An 18,645-nucleotide genomic window follows, 5' to 3' on the forward strand; every position below is an offset into this window, starting at 1 on the left:
TTAGGAGACTCTCTGCAGAGTCCTGCAGTAATGCATATCTTGAGCAGGCAGTGCTGGTGGGCTCGGCGCTTCCCTTCTTTGTTTGTTCATTCAGGGAAAATATTGCAGTTACCTCCATAGTTAGTTTTAAAAGTGATAGAAGGCAGTCATGTTACCTGGCAGGGTAACAGGGGAACCGTTGTGCACAGAGAGAGCGTCCGTGTGTTATCCAGCCCTGTTCAGTTATCCCTGAAGCACATTGCTGGACTGTGCCCTGCAGAGATTCTTGGATCTGACAATCTGTTTTTGGCAGGATTTAGCACTGAAAATCAACAAGTGTGAGTGAGGCACAAAGTGCTCAGCCTGATGGAGGCCTGAGGATAACCAGTGCATGGAAGTGTGGGGAGTTTCTACATTTCTGTGAGAATGCTGCATTCTTATCATCTTTTTCAGTATCTTTAATTCATTGTTCTGGATGTTGTTTTAGTGACCTGGAGCTTGCCAAGGTGGAAATTGTTAGAGAGAATAAACCCGTCTGTGAGTTAGTGACAGAAATACCACTGCCTTTTATCCACTTTTCCTGCTTTGATTTCTCTAGAGCTTACCTGAGCTGTCTCTTGTCCAAGGGATGCTTTTATACCTGTGCCAATAAGTGGTGGAGCACTCACGAAGGGCACAGCACAGTGGCAGCCTGGGAGGGAGGCAGTGAAAGGCTGCCTTTAACATTGCTGTACCTAGCAAACCCAATTTTCAGCTGCATGTGTCAGCGTGGCAACTCCTCTTGTTCCCAGCCTGCATGCTACAGGGTAATTGAGAATACGGGTTATTGCAGGCTTTTGTTTCTCTTCCAAGATTCGTTCCTTTTCATTCCTTTCTGTGCTGTGTATAATAAACAGAACAGGAGCTGTAGGCAGTTTGGCAGGGGAAACAAGATTCAATAACTAAAAAGAAAAAAAAAAAAAAGGCAGAAAAAACAAACAAAAAGCAGGTCAGTAGAGAGCTGGAAAGATGGAAGGATGCCTTTGACAGAAGAAAAGTAAAGAAAGGAAAAGAAACATCCAGCCTGTTTCTCCTGCCCTTCTCAGCCAATGTGAATGGAGGCTGTGAACGAAGGAACACCGAGACTTCTCTGTTTCCCAGCTAGGCAGGTGGGACCTTCCTGGTGCTCCCTTACTGCTATCAAATCCACTGACATCAGCATGGCTCACAGCAGAGTTGCTTGATGGCCCTCATCAGGAGGAGTGAGGCTTCTCGCTGTGTGTGGGGTTACAGTGATCCCAGGTGGCCCAATGAATCCGAGTACTGCAACTGGACCCTTAATTCCATAAGCAGCCAGCAGAGAGATCTCTTTTCTCTGGTGGGCTGGGTTTGGTGGAAAACTGAAAGAAAAATGACTGAGGGAATGAAAGAAATGTATTCTGGTTCTGTTTTATTTGTGTGTGTCAAGCTTTTGTGTACATAGAAATGCAGATTTATGAGATCTTGAGAAAGCAGCACTTGTATCAACTCCTTCTCCGGAAGAATCTAATAACTGCCAGGTTCTCTTGTTGACATAGGGAGGATCATCATTTGGATTTAATCCAAACACTAAGTTTTACAGATGAGCCCGAGGCACTGCTTGTGACATATTATCCCATGTCTCCTCATAGTGATATTCCCCTTTTCTGAATCTCGAGGCAGATGCGATTTAAGAATCCCTGTGTTTCTGTGTTTTACTTGGACTATGCAGCTATGGGTCGGGCAACTAGAAAAGGGGTAAATAACATTCACTGCCCTGCTGGGGCCCCTGCTCTGCCCCCGTAGCTGCCAATGGTTTGCCCTGGGGCAGCTGGACAGAAAGCGTACCTGGTACCACAAGAATGGGGCGCTTAGGGCTCCTGCCAGGCAAGTCGGCTGAGATAATCCGCTGCCTGCGACCTCATTAAAACAGCCTGATTGGGGCTGCTAATCACATAAATAAAGAATTAAATCATTGCATTAACCTTCTGGAGGGAAACCTGCCCTGGCAACACTGACAGAATTAGATCTATTAATTATTTACAGGGTAATTTGATAGAAATGTATATAGATGGCAGATTATGAGCACTTGAAGTTAGCCATAAATTATTGCTCTGATAAGAAGTTTTTAATATTTTCTCTTAATGTTCTGAATTAAAAGCCACCTTGCTTTTATCTCTGTAAGACAGTATAGTCACACATCATTTATTGCAGGTAGATCAAACAAATACCATGACCCAACAGCAAGGATTTGTGCACTCCTTTCTTTTCGTGAGGCTCCTTGTTTTGTTAGCAGTCCCTCTTGTGCAAGCAGGATTTCCATAGCTAAATTTGGGGCCAGTTCCTCACACGCTGTAACTTCTCAGAGTTTCCTTAGTGGCAAAGGTGCTTAGAGTATCTGAGCATTGCTTTGCCATCACTGTGTGGCTAATCTGGCTCACCAGTTATCTCCGGCATTTCCCACTTCCGCAGAGCACTCAAATGCTTTCTGCAGTGGCTCTCCAGTGTTAAAAGTATTCAATTTCATTAAATGCTGTGTTGCATTTCCCTTCTATCTAAGGATTGCTTGGAAAAAATGCTCTTGAATCAAATGGGATGATAAGTTCATTATTTTACTGATTCTACTGGGCTTGCAGGAATGACAATGGCACTAGATAGGCTTGTTTGCTGACCAGAATTTGAATGTGTATCTGCAGCTAGCACACAAAAGATTTGGGCATGTGGAGTGGAGGGAGGGTGGGGAGACTGAAGGGAAATCTGTCATTATTTATGGAAATATCCAGTATTCATGGAGCCATCTGCTGTGAATGATTCAAGTCTGAGAAGTGTTATAAAATGAGGAAGCATAATGTAAAAAGAAAAAAAATAAAATAAAAAACCTGGCATCGCTCAGAAACCTGAACCAGTGAATATGTAAGCTCAGAATCTCTCTTTTTAAAGATGGTTTGTAAATCCTCTGCCAGATTGAGAGATAAAGATAGATGATATTTCTCAGGTTTCTCTCCTTACCCTTCTTGGAGCAATTCATTCCATTTGTTCATTTCCAGCCTTTTAATTATTGATCATGTCTTTTCTTTTTAACTTCCTTACTGTTTGGGGCTGAGACAAGGAGGTGTTTGGGAGACTGCTTAGACCTTGAAGCATTGAGAAGATCTTTATTGTAGCCATCATTTTCTCAGATATCGAAGCATCTGTTTTGTTGCCAGAATTTGCATTAATATTAAGAAATTTTATTATGAGTGGGACCCTCATAATGCTCCTCTGGGCCCAGTCACAGGCAGAGACTTGCCTGCTGTCCTGTATTGTGTCCTGTCTGATTGTTCCCATCCTTTATTTATTGATTTGATCATGTTCTTCTTTACACAGTCAGTACAGACAGATTGTGGGGAAACTGAGGCAAGGAAGAAGTAATAATATGCAGAGCAACACAGCACTCTACTGCAACACTGGGAACAGGCTCTACCTTTTTTGATTATTTCTCTGGGAATAGAGACCTGCTGCAAGTCCTTTTCTTGGGAGCAGCTGGGAATCCCTGTGAAAAGTTCTGTCTATCTTACTTCTCTCATTTTGGTTAGGCTTTTAGTGGCATGGCATATTACTAGCAGGTGCTGTGGTTTACTTGTGTGCATTTGTCTTGCTGTCCTTCCTTTCATCTCTATCACTTTGTTCTCTGGCTACTCATGGCATGTTGGAGTAGAAGTTTATCGTCTTCAGCCGTGGTGTTTGCAGTCTATAGCTAGGTATTTAGAAATCTCCCTACTATTGCTCTAACTTTTTGAAATACTTCCTTGCTTTATAATTTGCCATTATGTTGGTTTATCTTGAAGCTGTGCAATATTGCTGCTCTCCATACAGGTTTTCTTTCTTCTTCCAGTATTCCAGCTCCATGCCTTAAAAATTCCATCTCCAGCCTAGCAAGCACATAAAAATGTGCTGAAGCACCACAGATTTTGATTCTTCCCTCTTCTGCAGGCTTGCTTCAGTTCTAGAGGAGCTTGTGGTTATCTCAGCTACAATGATCTCAGAGGTAGGTTTCACATTGATGCAAGATGCCTTAGCTCCCACTTCAGGAGACAGCATTATTTTCTTAGCATCTCCTTAGCACAAGAAACAACTCCTCCCTTCCACGCATAATTTGTAAGCTTTCAGCTGTGGGTTTGTTGTTTTTTTGTGGTTTTTTTTTTCCCCAATCTCTGCAGATAAAATCTGTAGAAAGAGGACCTGGCTATGGATTACAAAGCTGTGGGATAATAACTGTAAGGTGTTAGATCATTTATTCCTTTCCTTTCTTTAATTATATAGGACTTGTTCCAGCTACATTCATGCTGAGTAGGATCTCATTCAGCAAACAGCCTCTCAGTAATCAATATGCCTGCGGGGGAGGAAGTACAGAGTGCCAGGTAAGGGAACCTTTGCTTCCTGCCCCAGGTCACTCGATTCTCTCAGTTCCATCAAAAGTTCTGTTTAGTCCAGTAATGAGAAGCTGATTGCACTGAGACATCTGTGAGGTACACAATTGTGCTGTCTGCAGCACATTGAAGAATGGTCTTTTGTTTGCTTGGGACACCAAACCCATTGCAAAAAGCAATATTTGCAGCTAATCACCATAGTGATTTGAATTTTCATTTAGCCTTTGTGCTAATAGAGGCAGCTGGAAAAAGGAAAAAAAATCAGCACAAATAAACACAACTACTAAGTACTCTCAGTTTTCAAAACCAGGAGCTGCTGGAAGTAAATGCTGATGCCTCCAACTCAAGAAATCTTTTAAATGTGAAATGATATATATGAGGCCAGGAGAGGAACACATTTTATCTTGTTTGCTTAGACTCCAGAATAGATCTCTGAGTCTCTGGACATAATGATTGCTTAGGCAAGTCAAACACTGTATATCACCTGCTGAGCATCTGATTCATTGACTCAGTGGATTGAAGCCAATTTAGCCAGCTGGAATCTGTAATATTGACTTCTATGGTGTGATACTGATCTATATTACCCAGAGGAGTTGGCTGAGAGACAAAGAGAGGTTGCATTTCCTTTGGGTGACAATTTTCCTGAAGGCCAAGGTGGACAGAATCTGTCTCACAAAGTCTGGTTGTCTTAGAAGTGGTGTGTATGGCCCACACAGTACTATGAGATTTGTTTTTCCTGGACTTTCAAGCAATCAGGGACAACGGTTTCTTTCTCTGGCTCTATCCCTCTGTTTTGAGCTATTATGATCTTATTGCAGTCCTTGTATGGTTTCTCTGCATGTACTGACTTCTACTGTGCAGACCCCTGTGCTGATCTGAGAGAAGGGAGGAGATGACCTAGCTCCAGCTTTTCCTTCTGTCTTATCAAAGAGGAGACAGATGTCACAAACCACCCCCCTTGCTCTTCAGAGACCCAGTCAAGGCAGTACAACTCATAGCCGCAAAGAGCAGCTGGGGACAGGCAAAGCAAGGCAAGGCCCAACACTGTGAGTACTGGGACAACCCTGCTGCCCAGCACTGTGGACGTTAGAGTGACATTACAGTACTATTGCTCATTGTTATTGCCTAGGTAAGTGACTAAATTTCACTAAATCTCTACAACTTCTATATCTCCATAAGAAAAAAAAAATCCACAAGGAAAAAAGGCTAAACAGAATTTACTGTTGTTCTTTATTATGATCAAATCTTTTTCCTCTTTTTTTAAGATTTGTGAACCTTTTTATTTAATTGATTCATCAGAAAACTGAAAAAGCTAATTGTGGGTTCATACACATTTCCATAGGCATGGACTCATTCATTCCCATGCCAGATGTCAGAAATACATATATGATCCATGCAAATAGAGCCTGGCTTGTGGCAGCCTGCTGCCCAATCTGATTAACATTGTGACTCCAGTTCACCCTGAGCAGGAACAGAGCTTGGGTTTTGCAGAATTCTAAGGCTAGGGGCTAGGCACAATTAGAAACACAGAGCTGAACTCTGGTGTCTCAAAGGCTCAGTTTTGCTGTGCTAACACACACTGGGACCGATATGGTAAAACAATGCAATAAACAGAGTCCTTTACCCACAGGGTCTTGGAGACTCTGCAGTGCTCTACCCAGCCCTCGCAACTGTTTGCAGAGGTAGAAGGGACTGACTTACCTATTAGCTTGAATTCAGGGTCATGCTGGATCCTTCTTTGGCTTGCTTTTGACCCTACTATTGCTGCTATTCCCCCTAGGTCACATAGTACCAGATTGCTCATGCAGAACACCATTTCACTTGCTGGGTTTCCAGGGCAGCATCAGGATTTATTTGTTGTTTTGTGGAAGAGATGCTCGCTAGGTAAGTCCACGAGGCCAGGACCACGTGTCGTCACCTCATAGCTTCCTCTGGGCATAGGGATTCTCCTCTCTTTAGGGAAGGTACGTTTTTTTTGGGGCTGGTTGAGATTTTACATTTTCCAAGGCAGGGCTCAGCCAACTGTGGCCTGCTTTTATTTTTGTTGTTACTAGCATTATTAGGACGCAGCTTGTTTTCCAAGATAACAGTGTGGAAAAACAACAAGCAGCTTGCCAAACTCCTTCAGTATACTGGTTGCAGGTTGTGCTCTTTTATCAATGTCCTACTATGCTCACTGGAATGGTTTATAAACTCTGTCTTGTGAGCTATAAAGGCAATGAAAATATTGAAATACATCTCTCCCTTCCCTGTCAAATAGATCTTCCTTCTTCTAGTACTTTTCTATCTGTGAGCTGTATTGTAGGGATCTTGTTTAGCATTTAAAAAGCTACTGCTGCACTCTATTATCAGACATATTTGTTAAAACATGCATATGAAAGGATTTGTAATTGAAGTACAGCTTTGATATATTTAATAGGATGTAAAACTGTCATCCCTTTTTAATAGGAGATGCTTTATGTGCATTAGTAGTAATATAATAATGCCTCTCCACTGAGCTCTACCCATTAACAGACTTTTTTTCTCCCTTTCTTTTAGTTAATCTTAAAATTTTAATGTAATCTAAACACATTAACATCTTTTTTCTCCCCTTTCTATACTTGGAAGTGCTTTGTACTGAACTTTGTTTCACATAAGAGATAGCTACAACCATGGTATCAATATACAGTGCCCTGGCACTGCCTGACAGATGGCCCATTGCCTTGGAAATGGTAACAGTAATGGGAGTGTGGCTGTATGTGGGAGTGAGCAAGCAAGCGAGCACGTGCAAGAATAACCTTGTAAACAACACACCACAATAAGCGTGTGCTTTTGTATATTCCCATGTCTCAAATGTAATCAAACAGAAGAGCAGCAGAAATAGAAAATGGCAAAAAAAAAAAAAAAAGTCTCTTTAATAGCTATCTCCATTTTGCAGCCTCAGAATGCTTTACAAAAAATCATTACAATTCAAAAAATAAGTATATAGGCTGGCAAACTTTAAATAGGCTAAAACTGACCAGTGGTTTAGGGTACTTGTGGTTTGATGCCTCACTTTACACACAGCTGTTTTCTGTTCCTTACAGACCTCAGGATCATGCACTACTTTGCAAGCTGGCTATCCAGAATTGGTGAAAAGTGCTCTGAAAAATCCTGGATGTGTCTCATGACCGTGTCACAGGAACAACGGTAAGATTCCACTTGTCCTGATTTCTAGACCGGTACCCCACTAGCATCCAGCAGTATTTATTAGTTGTGGTTGTTGTAAGAGTATTCACAAAATGTCTGTGATGGTGTTGCTTTGTTAAGAAATGGAGCCCCTTTAGAAAGAAAATCTCTCCACTTTGATTCAGACACACTGCTGTATTGGCCATGATCAAATTCCCATTGTGACTGTGTGAGTATACTTATTGCTTTTCCTGAGAACATCTTTTGATTCATTCATTCACTAATGTCTTGGAGCATTTTGAACATGAAAATGTTGTGCCAGTGATTTGCAGGAGCTAGATAGCTGCAAGCCATGGATGCAGTGCTTTCAGAATACAGCTTACCACCTCCTGCACGTGTTCACTTAACTTCAACACGCGTGAGCAGGCACACTGTGTAGCCATGTTTGGGTGACTGTGGGGATGCTGCAATTATCCAGGGCGTTTTGTAGGAGGTGGTCACAAGGACAAGACTCTTTGACTCTTCTCCAATTAATTTTTGAATGAATGAATGTTCTCTAAGCTGATAAATAACTGTAGGATGGTATAAGTGCTCTGTCATCCTCCAAGTGTGACATAGATGCAGCTTTGTTTATAGACTGTCAAATTCCAGCTTGGGACTAAAATTTCCGAGTTTTTCATCTATTGCTTTTTTTTTTATTTTTTTCTTCCTGCAATTTAAACATGGTTCCTCTGGCCTGCATTGCAGCCCACAGTCATGTCAGCAAAGGTGCACATTTATTCAAACAATACAGGTCTGAAGCTGCGTATATAAATATGTGAATATGTTATAAAGTTTAAATTGATATTTCATAACAAGACAGAGCATCTCAATTTCATATGAAGAATAAATACATTATTTTCCTAAAAGCAGGCAGTGCAATTCATTCAATTTGCTTTTGGATCTGTTGCCTTTGTCCAAGTGAGTGGTGTGTGTTTGGGTGTTTATAAAGGGCAGGATCCACACAAGGTGGTTTCAGTGTCTTTTAAAACTTGTTCTTTTTGCAGCTGTAAATCCCACTCCTATATCTGCAAACATCTGAATTCCAAATAATAGATGTATTCATTAAGTGTCTAGCCTATGAAAGAAGAAATCCAATGCTTTTTTTTTTTTTTTTTGTGATGAACTTGGTCTGCAATAAGGACTGCTGTAAAGTAAATGTAAGTAGAACCTTTACAAATGAATTATCAAGCCACAAATCAGGGATATTGTCACTGATTACAGTTTCAGCACACACCAAACTACAGTGGGCACAGTGTAAATGCCAAGTCAGTCATGGGTCATCGACTCTTCAGGTTAAAGTGAACCTGGGCAAAGTGCTGACCAGCTACTTTGGGGTTAGATGGGTGAAACATTTTTAAAAATTCCAGAAAAACAGAATTGGCTTTACCAAAAGGATGGTTGTGAAAGAGCTGAAGAAGCAGTCCTGCAGTCAAGGCTTTGTAAGAGTTTTAGCCTGAATTAAAACAAAACACAGCAAAAATAAGCGAGCCAAGCTGGCAGTGAAATCTTGGACAAAGCTAACTGTGCCCTGCAGTGCAAGCTCTGTATGAGATGGGAGTTCACCCCAGATCTAACCAGACTCTGCTGGAGAAAATGCAATTTTTTTATTATCTCAGTAGGTTTTTGCATTATGTTTTTTCTGCATAAGTTACCTCCTATACCTTTTACTTGTAGGACAAAGCCATTGACCTGGAGAACATCACTAAACAGGAGCTGAATTACTGCTTTCTGTTAGACACCGAATGATTGTCCCTGGGACTAAATCCAGCTACCTGTGATGGATCTCCAGGAAGCCTGACATAGGTAGGAGCAGTTCTGCTTTTTGCTCACATTTGGCTCTGGATGCAGGTAGCTATATTTTCAGAGGAGCCTTCCCCACAAGTTAAATCTCATCTGCTGAGACTGTAGGTGCAAGTCACTGCAGGTGGTCCTAACATTTGTTTGTTAACCGTCAGTTTATTTGAAAACATTCAGTCCTTTCTAAGGGCCAGGATTAATGTTCCACAGTTTTAATTCTAGGTGGAATGTTTAGTTCTCTAGTCCTCATTATACAAGTGCGTGAAGAAACCATTTGGGCAGAGTCAAGAGTAAATATGCTTTCTAATCATATGTTTTTTCCATGGTAGATAGTACTTGCATGGTAGTCTCACAGAGACTGAAAGCAATATTTCATTATATCAATATGCTCTAGTGGTTTATTTCAGGAAAAAAAAAAATAGGATTTACTTAAGACAGAGTAGTCTCAGGAAAAAACAAACAAACAAAAAAACTCTCTGAATCAAAGCATTCACAAATGCTTATACGAACTACAGTGGATGGATAATAGACTGTCTTGACTTAAATAAGAAACAAAAGCTCCATTTTAAGCAATTCCCTATGGCCTAGTGTACTAAATGGCACCAAGAGACTACTTATTCTACTTTTTTAGCATCTGGCTTTTGTTATTAAAGAGAATAAAAGCCATACCTTAAGTCTGCTTCAGTGAAAAACTAAGGGACATGGGTTGGCCAGATCCATCAGAGAGATTTCTGAAGAGACTTCTCAGCCTAGGAAGATTAAAAAAAAAAAAAAAAAAAAAAAGAAAAGATGCATTTTAGCACAAAGAGGCACATTTAGTCTTGTCTGACACATTAACTCTCACTACCCTACTGTAAATCTTCCCTGAACGCAATGGAAGAAATGTGCAATCTAATGCTTATATTCACAGGAACTTTTGCATTAGTCAAAATGAAGTGCTGTATTGAAGGCATTACTTTCAGGAGACTGAAGGGAAAGGAGGGATTCAATGTCATTTCACTTCCTGAAGTACTGTCTGGAGCTCACCTGAACAACTGCAAGTGTTAGATGCTCCCACAGAGCAGAGGTATGGTATTTCCAAAATTAGTGCTTCCGTTCACACAGAATTAGTCTTCTGGGAATTCTATATCTCCCTTCCTCACTGACACACGCAACAGATATTTTAACCTTGAAACATCTTTCTGTCTTTCCTGAGCCTCTCTGAAACTAAGCCTTGCAATCCCAGCCCTTATCTGTGAGGCTGAGGAACTAGCAATTGCACAGTCTTGCTTTCATAGAGTAATTCCAGCAGTCCTGGCTAATGCAAGGCTCTAGCTGTGCAGGAACAGTCAAGAGTGGTCAGTCTCCCCTGGGAAGTATGATATTAATTGCCATTTTTGAAAAATAATAAATGTTTAACTCTTGTCTCTTAACAGGCATACACCACTGGAATAGCCCTCCTCATCATGACAAGCAGATTTTCTAGATTTTGTTTTTGAAAATTTTCTAGATGCCTCAGTTCTGGCCTGTGGAATAAGAAAATGGAGAAGGATATAAGAAAGAATGAAGCAGCAGCACAGGTATTTATGACAGAGCAGAGGGAGGGACAGTTCCTTAAAAGCCCTTAGAGGAGGCTCTAAGACATTGCCTCTAAGGGCAGAAGTGGTGTTTGGGCAGGCTCTGAGTGGCTGCTTGCTCTGTAGTCTAAGTGAATTGTGCAGTGAAGGACAAAAATGCCATGTGTATTCCCTTAGCAAGTGGGTCTCATTTGTTCTCAGTGGCATTGTCTTGGAGCTTCTAAGGCTCATTTTTAGGCTCTCAAGTTTGTTAGATAAACTAGATTTCAAAAGTGAATCCTTCTAGCTATTATTAGGGTGGTACCGGCAAGGAGACTGCTTGTCTACTTTGTTTGGGGGACTGCCACCAGGGTTGCTCACACTGAGGAAAGTTGTGCCTTTCTCTAAAGATGCGGTGTTGCCAACTAACGTAACTGAGGTCAAAACCCATCCTTGCCCCCTGAAAGAACTCAGCCATTGAATTGAAGCAGTACTCTGGTACCTAGGTCCCCCCAAAGGAGTTAGAGTAGCAGCTGCTGCTTCGCCTCCTTCCCCTGTGGACAGGCATGGACATAAATTCAGCTTCTTACCTGTGCAGGCACAGTGGAGAGGAGCTGCCGTATGCCCAGGTTCCTGTGGCAAAGCGGGACTGGGTGCAGGTCCAGGTATTTTAGATAGCTTTCTGCTAATGCTTCTTCCATAGTGTAGCATATCCTAAGATGAAAATAAAACATATTCTTTTTACAAACACGGTCACAATCTGTCTGTTGGATTGGATTATGGGAAAAAAATAAAGTCAGTTTCTATTCATGTACATGATGAAAATGGAGGTCTCTGGGGAGCCTGGGCAGTTTGCATACTTGAACAGAACCTGTGGGTCAATCATAGGAAACAGGGTGGTGAGCTAGCGCCTGGAGAGTAATGAGAGCTGGGTAATGGCATCCAGACAATTACAATCTTGTGTTGGCCTTGTCTAAAATGGAAAAACCAACAGTCTAAAAGGCTATAACACTGATTCTGTAGAACATTAAACTATTACTTTATGCTGATTATATCCTACTGTTAATTAAGGACTCACATGCTTCCCTTCTTGCCTATAATGAATATTGCTCTCTGAGTACAAAGTTATCATTGCACAAAATTAATGGCTCTGAGACTGCAGTGATGCAGTTTTCTGGAGTTTGCCCTTCAGCCCTGCTCACCTCGTAGAATCTTAAGTGGGCACCCAAAAATGCAGTACAGTTGGTTAGGGGCTGATATTAACAAAGCCCCAGTCAATGTAATTAAAGATAATTTCAATCCAATTATCAAGCAGGTAGGAAAAGATTTGGAGAGATAGCACTAAATAAAAGCAAATGTACATGATACAGTAGACCAGATTCCACCCTCATTTGCAGTCTAATCAGGTTGTTAAAACAGAAATGAGGACATCATGTAAGTCAGCACCCACAGAATCACTGTCAAAAATGATCTCATGACGATATTTTGCACTAGCAACTAACATTGTGCATACTTTGAGCTTACTTTCAGTGTAAATGGACGTAAAGACCTATAACTAAAATGAATGATCTTGGCAATCACTAATAGTCTATTATTTCCAATCCATTCTTAAAAAAAATGACAGTGAAAAACGAATACTGAAAAAAAACCCTACCGAAACTCAGTTTTCTTTTTAAGATAGGTAGGTTCAGACACAGTATTCACCAGTACAGAATTTAACAAATCCTAACCTGTCCTATCGAGTTTACATTTACCCACAGTCCAGAGGCTTCTGACACTATAAAGAAAGCTGCCTTTAAGTCAGTGTAAAACTTCTTGAATAGCTGCAACAAATAGAGTAAAAATACATTTCAGGTGACAGAAATCTCAGGGCATGAGAATGAATTAAAGATGTCATGGGAGACATTTGAAAAGTACTTATAGCTCTCAGAATGAGAAATGTTAATATTCCTCCTAAATGTCATATAATTGGCCCAATTTCATGCACCAGAATCATGTGGATTTTCATAGTTTTTGACTCCTAAAAGGGATAATTTTGAGTGAAAATGGCTGTATTTCAGGTAACCTTTTTTCCTGCCTCATGCTGTAAACTAATATTGCAGTTAAGCAGAGGTTGCGTTTCAGCAATAGCTTGAATGGAAATATCTTTCTGAAAAGCATATGGAGTCCTTTGTGATGAAAGGAATTCTATAAATATAAATCAATTATTTTTGGAGTGGCTTGAAAAATTAAATCGTGACAGACAAGTCTTATTCAAACAGTTTTCTAAGTGTCATGATTTTGGGCCAGTCAAAATGTCTACAGAATTAATTTTATCTCTGGGAAAAGAGGCAGAAAAGATCCAATGCAGTCCCATGCGCTCGGCTTTTTCAGTCTGTTGTGGGATCAGCCAGCTGGGCCAACAGCAGACTTTTGCGAGGAAAAGGATCAGCGCACTGGTGTCTGATACCCATCTACCAAAACAGAAAGCCACAGGTGATAAAGCAAAAACACACATTTTACCATAGGATGGAGTATTGGAAGTAAATAGAAGGTGTCATGAAAGAACAGCCTGGGCAGCAAAAGAAAAGGAGAACTGGTTGCTGGTACAAGAGTGAGAGTCATACTGAACACGTGAATGACTAAGAAGGAGATCATCCCACTATAAAACAGCTTTCATAACTGATTTACAGCAAACACAGGGATGACAGTACTGTAAACATGTAACAAAGTTTGCAAAACTCAGCATTTGGGAATTTCTGCTCAAAAATACAGAATGATACATGTGCTTTTCTCCTTCACAGATACTACAATCACTGAATTATTGTTCTAGCAAATTTCTGCATGAGAAACTGTCATATTTCCAGTCTGCTCTGATTGCACTCCCAGAAGTCCAAAACTGTACAACTGCCACAGAAAAAAAACAGAAAAGATGACAAGAATTGAGTAATTCTCTGCATTTCTGAATTAAACTATTTTTAACCCCTCCAGCAGCAAGCAAACTCACAGTTGTATTTTCTATCTTCTTCCTTCTACAAGGCACTACAATTAATTACAACTTTCTTCCTCACATTTCATAGAATCACTAAGGTTAGAAAAGACCTCTAAGATCATCCAGTCCAAGCACCAGCCCATTCCCACCACGCTCCTCAGTGCCGCATCCACACAGTTCTTGAACACCCCCAGGGACAGTGACTCCACCACCTCCCTGGGCAGCCTGTGCCACTGCCTCACCCTCTGGCTGAGAAGTTTTTCCTAATACCCAACCTGAACCTCCCCCTTTCATAGCTGGACTGAAAATTTTCCAGCAAAGAATGCTCACAGTGAAAGTTAAATACGCAAGAATATCCAAATTAACGGAGACACTTGCAATAAAGATCTCATTAAGATGTCAACATTGTTTAAGGATTACAGAACAACTTACAGCACCTCAAGAACTTTGTACTCCCTCTTTCTGATCAATGTTTGGTTGCTGCTTGGGAGATACAGGGAATACACAGTTAAGACTTGCAATCTTAGAGACAGCTGTTAATGCCTAAAAAACTGAAGTCATTGATGGCTAGAACACAGCAAGAAGGAAGCAGTGACATGAGTTGAGAGACTCACAGACAGATGGAGCTGTTTCCCACCTGTAGGGCTAAGCCTGGCATAGACAACAGCCCGCATTAAGCTGGCGCTGAGCTGAGCTCCTGCTTGGTTGTGGGAATAGCCTGCTTTCAGTCTTGGGTGAAGCTGGTCTGTCAGTCCAGACCTGGAAGTGAAAAGGACTCTCACGCCCCACAGTGTGTGAAAGAATTGGTGGGTACATGGGTAGGAGTGGCTTCCCTGGGGAGTCAAAGTAGCCAGCTCAAAAAACTGAGCAATCATACAAGTAAACAAAATAGACCACTGATTAAAATAAATAATAGAAAAAAAGAAGCAGGAATGGGGCAGGTTATTGCTAGTGTTCCTCCAAAGCAGATTTGGGGCAACCTGTTGAGATAATTTACTGATATGGTGTGATGCTTAACAAGGTAACAGTTTGTCTACATTCCCACATTACTCAAGGTTTTAAAGCTGGAAGTTCACTGTAAATAGCTGCAGAAAGATCTGCCAGAAACAGCCAAATAAAATGGAAAATAAAGTTCAAGGTCAATAAATGCAAAACAACAAATCATAGATAAAAATTGCAGTAATTGTGCATACTCAGTGGTACACTAATCAGATAAACTTTCCTAAGAAAGAGGCATGTCAGACTTGATCTAAAAAGTCAACAAATTAAAGCTAAAAGGAAAGCAGAACAGGAGATATTGCTGTGCCACTGCAAAATGTAACATGCCAGTGCACCCTACATACCAGATGCTGTCCTGGTCTCAGAAAGGATCCAAGAATAACTAGAAAGGGTTCAGAAGTGGATAATGAAATCAACTGAAGGAAACAACTGCTTTCTGTTCAGAAGTTACAAACAGAGCTTCTGTACCATGGTAAAGGAATGACAGGGTTACATGGAAGAAGATCTCAGAGGGCACAGAGTAGAAGAATAAACCGATTACAACTTGCTGACCCTCAGATTACAGGAACCAGAAGTTATCATGTTAAATGCTCAGTGTGAGAACTGGAAACAACAGACCAAGAATACATGCTGTATACACACAGGCACTCTGTGCTGTGTATACCAAAAATTTGTATGGATGCAACACTTAGTTGTACAACTCATAGAGGACAAAAGATGAAGGGCTACGATAGTAAAGAAAGATGCTTTGACCAGCTTGGAGAACCTCCAAGGTGAGGCTTCACTAGAAGCTGCAAAGATAGCATTGTACACTTGTCCTGTCTTTATCCTCTTCCTTGTCTGGGTGCTGACTGCTCATGTGAGACTGAGGGTGGTAAATCCAAGCCAATCTCTGGGGTGTTACTGGATGCTTTTGCGGTTAAAGCACAACCAGCTACAAAGAAAAGCCATCCAGTATGGCGCCATACAGCATTTAGAGTGAAAACGGAGATTAAGAAGCCAGATCTAAAAGAAGACAGCAAGTTTAAAGGGATGGGAGCAGATGGACACCCAATTTTGATACACAGTTCGAGACTGCAGCCAAATCACAAGTGTGGCAGAGATGGAGTGCTCATCCAGACATGAAAACAAACGCCTACATAGGTTCCCTGCTGGGTGCGAACAGAAAACAGAGCTGGGAGAGAGCAGCGTGGAGGAGACGGAAAATGGGGGCGCACAGTCTGCACTTCTGCTCTCCTAAGGAAATTATTCAGTGAAACGTTATCAAAACTGTCAGAAATGAACTTGAAGTGAGGACTGGCTTCTCAGGATGGTGTGAGTGAAGCCAGAGAATCAGGTGTTTGACAGACCTTCACTGAAGTCAATATCCTTTAGTGCTGACATCCCTAAATTGCCTACTGTAAATAAATAAATAAATAAATAAATAAATAAATAAATAATCAGTGTACCTGTGTTAGGTTTTACCTGTTGTGCACAGTCTGCCTGGGTTTGTCTTTCACCAAAATAAAAAGCAAATCCAAAACAAAACCACCAATTGAACAACCGCACAAAAAACAGCCTACCCTGAAAACTGTCTCCAAATGGCCTCAGCAGAAATCTGAGTTTTGTTGCTCTAGTTATTTATAATGCTGGCAGGAATTACATTACTGAAGATGAGAGTAAAATACATGTTTAAGCATTGCATTTTACTGTGTTCCCATCACCAAATGCCTGTGCTGGAGCTGTCTCTGGTAGTCCATGGACCTGTGTTGGCCGTATTTCTAGAGCTACCTTTCACTCAGCTCACAGGCTTTGGAAGCTAACTAACTGCTGCTCTCTAATTTTTGTCTCATCACCTGGCTTGTTGACTTCAGTTGCAAGTCCTCTGGGGCAGGGCTCATTTGTCTCTGCACAGTGCCTGCTGGGCTTAGCCTAGGTCCCTAGGTGCCACCATACTATGAATGATGTGTAATAATAGTTTTGTATTTGATCAGCTGCGTCGTAATGGCTTCTTTTTTTCTTCTGGGCTTTAAACTTTTTTCATTTGATTGCATCTTTGCCCTAATTTCAAAGATGGAAAAGAATAGATTTTCTGGAGAACAATCCCAAACGTCTCATCTACAGCTGATCTGCAATTCAATATAATGATCCCTTCTTTTTGATGATTTTTTTTCCCTTTCACATTTGAATAATATCATTTGTGTGATGTTACTCAATCTTTCTGTTTTAATTTGAAATCCTATTTTTAATCAATTAGGAAAAATGACCTAATTAAGGGATAATTTAGGCCAGCAACTTAAACATTGTTCTATAAAGTAGCTGCATTTAATAGGAAATGTGCTCAACTACTGTATTGTAGTAGAAAGTAATTTGGAAGAATCAGCCAATGGCATCCTCTGGCTGCACTTCAGAAAGGACAGTGGCAAAGCCCACGTCCAAAGCAGTTTGGTGGCCTAAGCTTTTACTAATAGCTTTGCTACAAGCCTCATGGTTCAGGTTACTGCATCCCCTCATTACACCAGAGACTATCACGTAACAAGTGACAGTGCTGGGATTGGCCAAATTGCCCTGAAGTGACGGGCGAAAAGCTCCAATAGAGCCCAGGGTGGAGGACATGACTTGTCAGAACTTTGCCTAACAAGACCTATGTGCCACAGAAGGCTGTTGAATGACTCACAATCCATTTTTGGGAAAGCAATTCTGCTTTGGTACGCAGAGGACACGCTACAGCCAGCAGCCATCTCCCTATCAGTGCTCTGTACTGGAGCAGTGCCACAGTGCAGCTGCTGGTAGCATCTGAAAGAAGAACACGCACTCCTCCTGGCATCTGCGTGCTGTCTTGCCCACACTTCATTCTCACTGTGGCTTTCACCACTGTGTACTTCTGCTAGCAGAGTGGAAGAAACACTTGTTGCTCTGCCCTGAGCATCAGCAGACTCTTGAGGGACTGTAACCACCTAAGGTTGCTTTACTGCAGTGCCAGTATTGCTGGACAAACTTATCAGCACATCATTTATTCATGCAGGCTCAGACTTTTTCCTCGGAAAACAGCTCTCTGGGGAACACTTCACAAAGGCCTATCCAGTGTACTCACAGAGCCCTTGCTGCATGTTTCTGCTTCGTGACAAAGAGCATCAGCATTGTATTCTGGTAGAAAAAAGATACCTAGAGAATAATTGCAAGCTCTGATCATTTCAGTTTTAGACTAATAATTTCTGTCACCAAATTTCACGTCAGTCCCCTCTGGACACTTCCGAGGAGGAGACAGCAGCTGGGTGGCAGGGCGGGTTAGTCCCCGGCTACTCAGGCCTTACTTCAGTTTCACATGGCAGAGCAAAGCAAGGCGTGACAGCCATGGGAAATTCTCTGAAGTCGAGCTGTTAGCAAGGCCGGTACTCTGCATATCACCTCTAAAATCAAGTGTGCCTGGATAAAAGGACTCATGGCTTCTGTAGTCAAATATTGAGTTCCCCGGGAGATCTATGTGAGCAGAGTGAGCCTCCCTCTCGTTCCTCTAAGTCAATAGTAGCAATGCATTATCAGATTGCCTATTTTCCCAGATACATTAAATCTAGTTTGACAAAGGTGAAAATGTTAGCTGTTTGCAGCCTGACAGAGTTGGCAAAATTCAAGACCCTTCAAAAGTATCAGCTTTGATTTAAAATTGTGTCATGCTTAAGGGGAGCAGCTGTGTGTTCACCTAACTTGGTGGGCTCTGCAGTGACAGCTTCATTGCATCCTGCAGACAGCCTGAGCTCTGCAAAGGGCGGTGCAGGCTCCCTGTCTCGCT

General features: G+C 41.4%; 2 long non-coding RNA genes across 2 annotated transcripts in view; one reads left to right on the plus strand and one right to left on the minus strand.

Moving 5' to 3' along the window:
• The window catches only part of LOC146544462 (uncharacterized), a 75,547-nt gene that overhangs the window by 22,251 nt on the left and 34,651 nt on the right, over nt 1-18,645 (minus strand). Inside the window, exons 3-4 of the long non-coding RNA XR_014882996.1 lie at nt 11,497-11,620; nt 10,041-10,120 (exon numbers count right to left, since the gene is read on the minus strand). This is a non-coding gene — a long non-coding RNA (uncharacterized LOC146544462). The remainder of the gene's footprint in view (nt 1-10,040; nt 10,121-11,496; nt 11,621-18,645) is intronic.
• LOC146544463 (uncharacterized) lies at nt 5,404-9,026 on the plus strand. Its single transcript, XR_014882995.1, has 4 exons — nt 5,404-5,514; nt 6,166-6,269; nt 7,451-7,553; nt 8,579-9,026. It is a non-coding gene; the product is annotated as an uncharacterized LOC146544463 (long non-coding RNA).

Source organism: Meleagris gallopavo, chromosome 4 (genome assembly GCF_905368555.1).
Source record: "Meleagris gallopavo chromosome 4, MGAL_WU_HG_1.1, whole genome shotgun sequence".
NCBI lineage: Eukaryota > Metazoa > Chordata > Aves > Galliformes > Phasianidae > Meleagris > Meleagris gallopavo.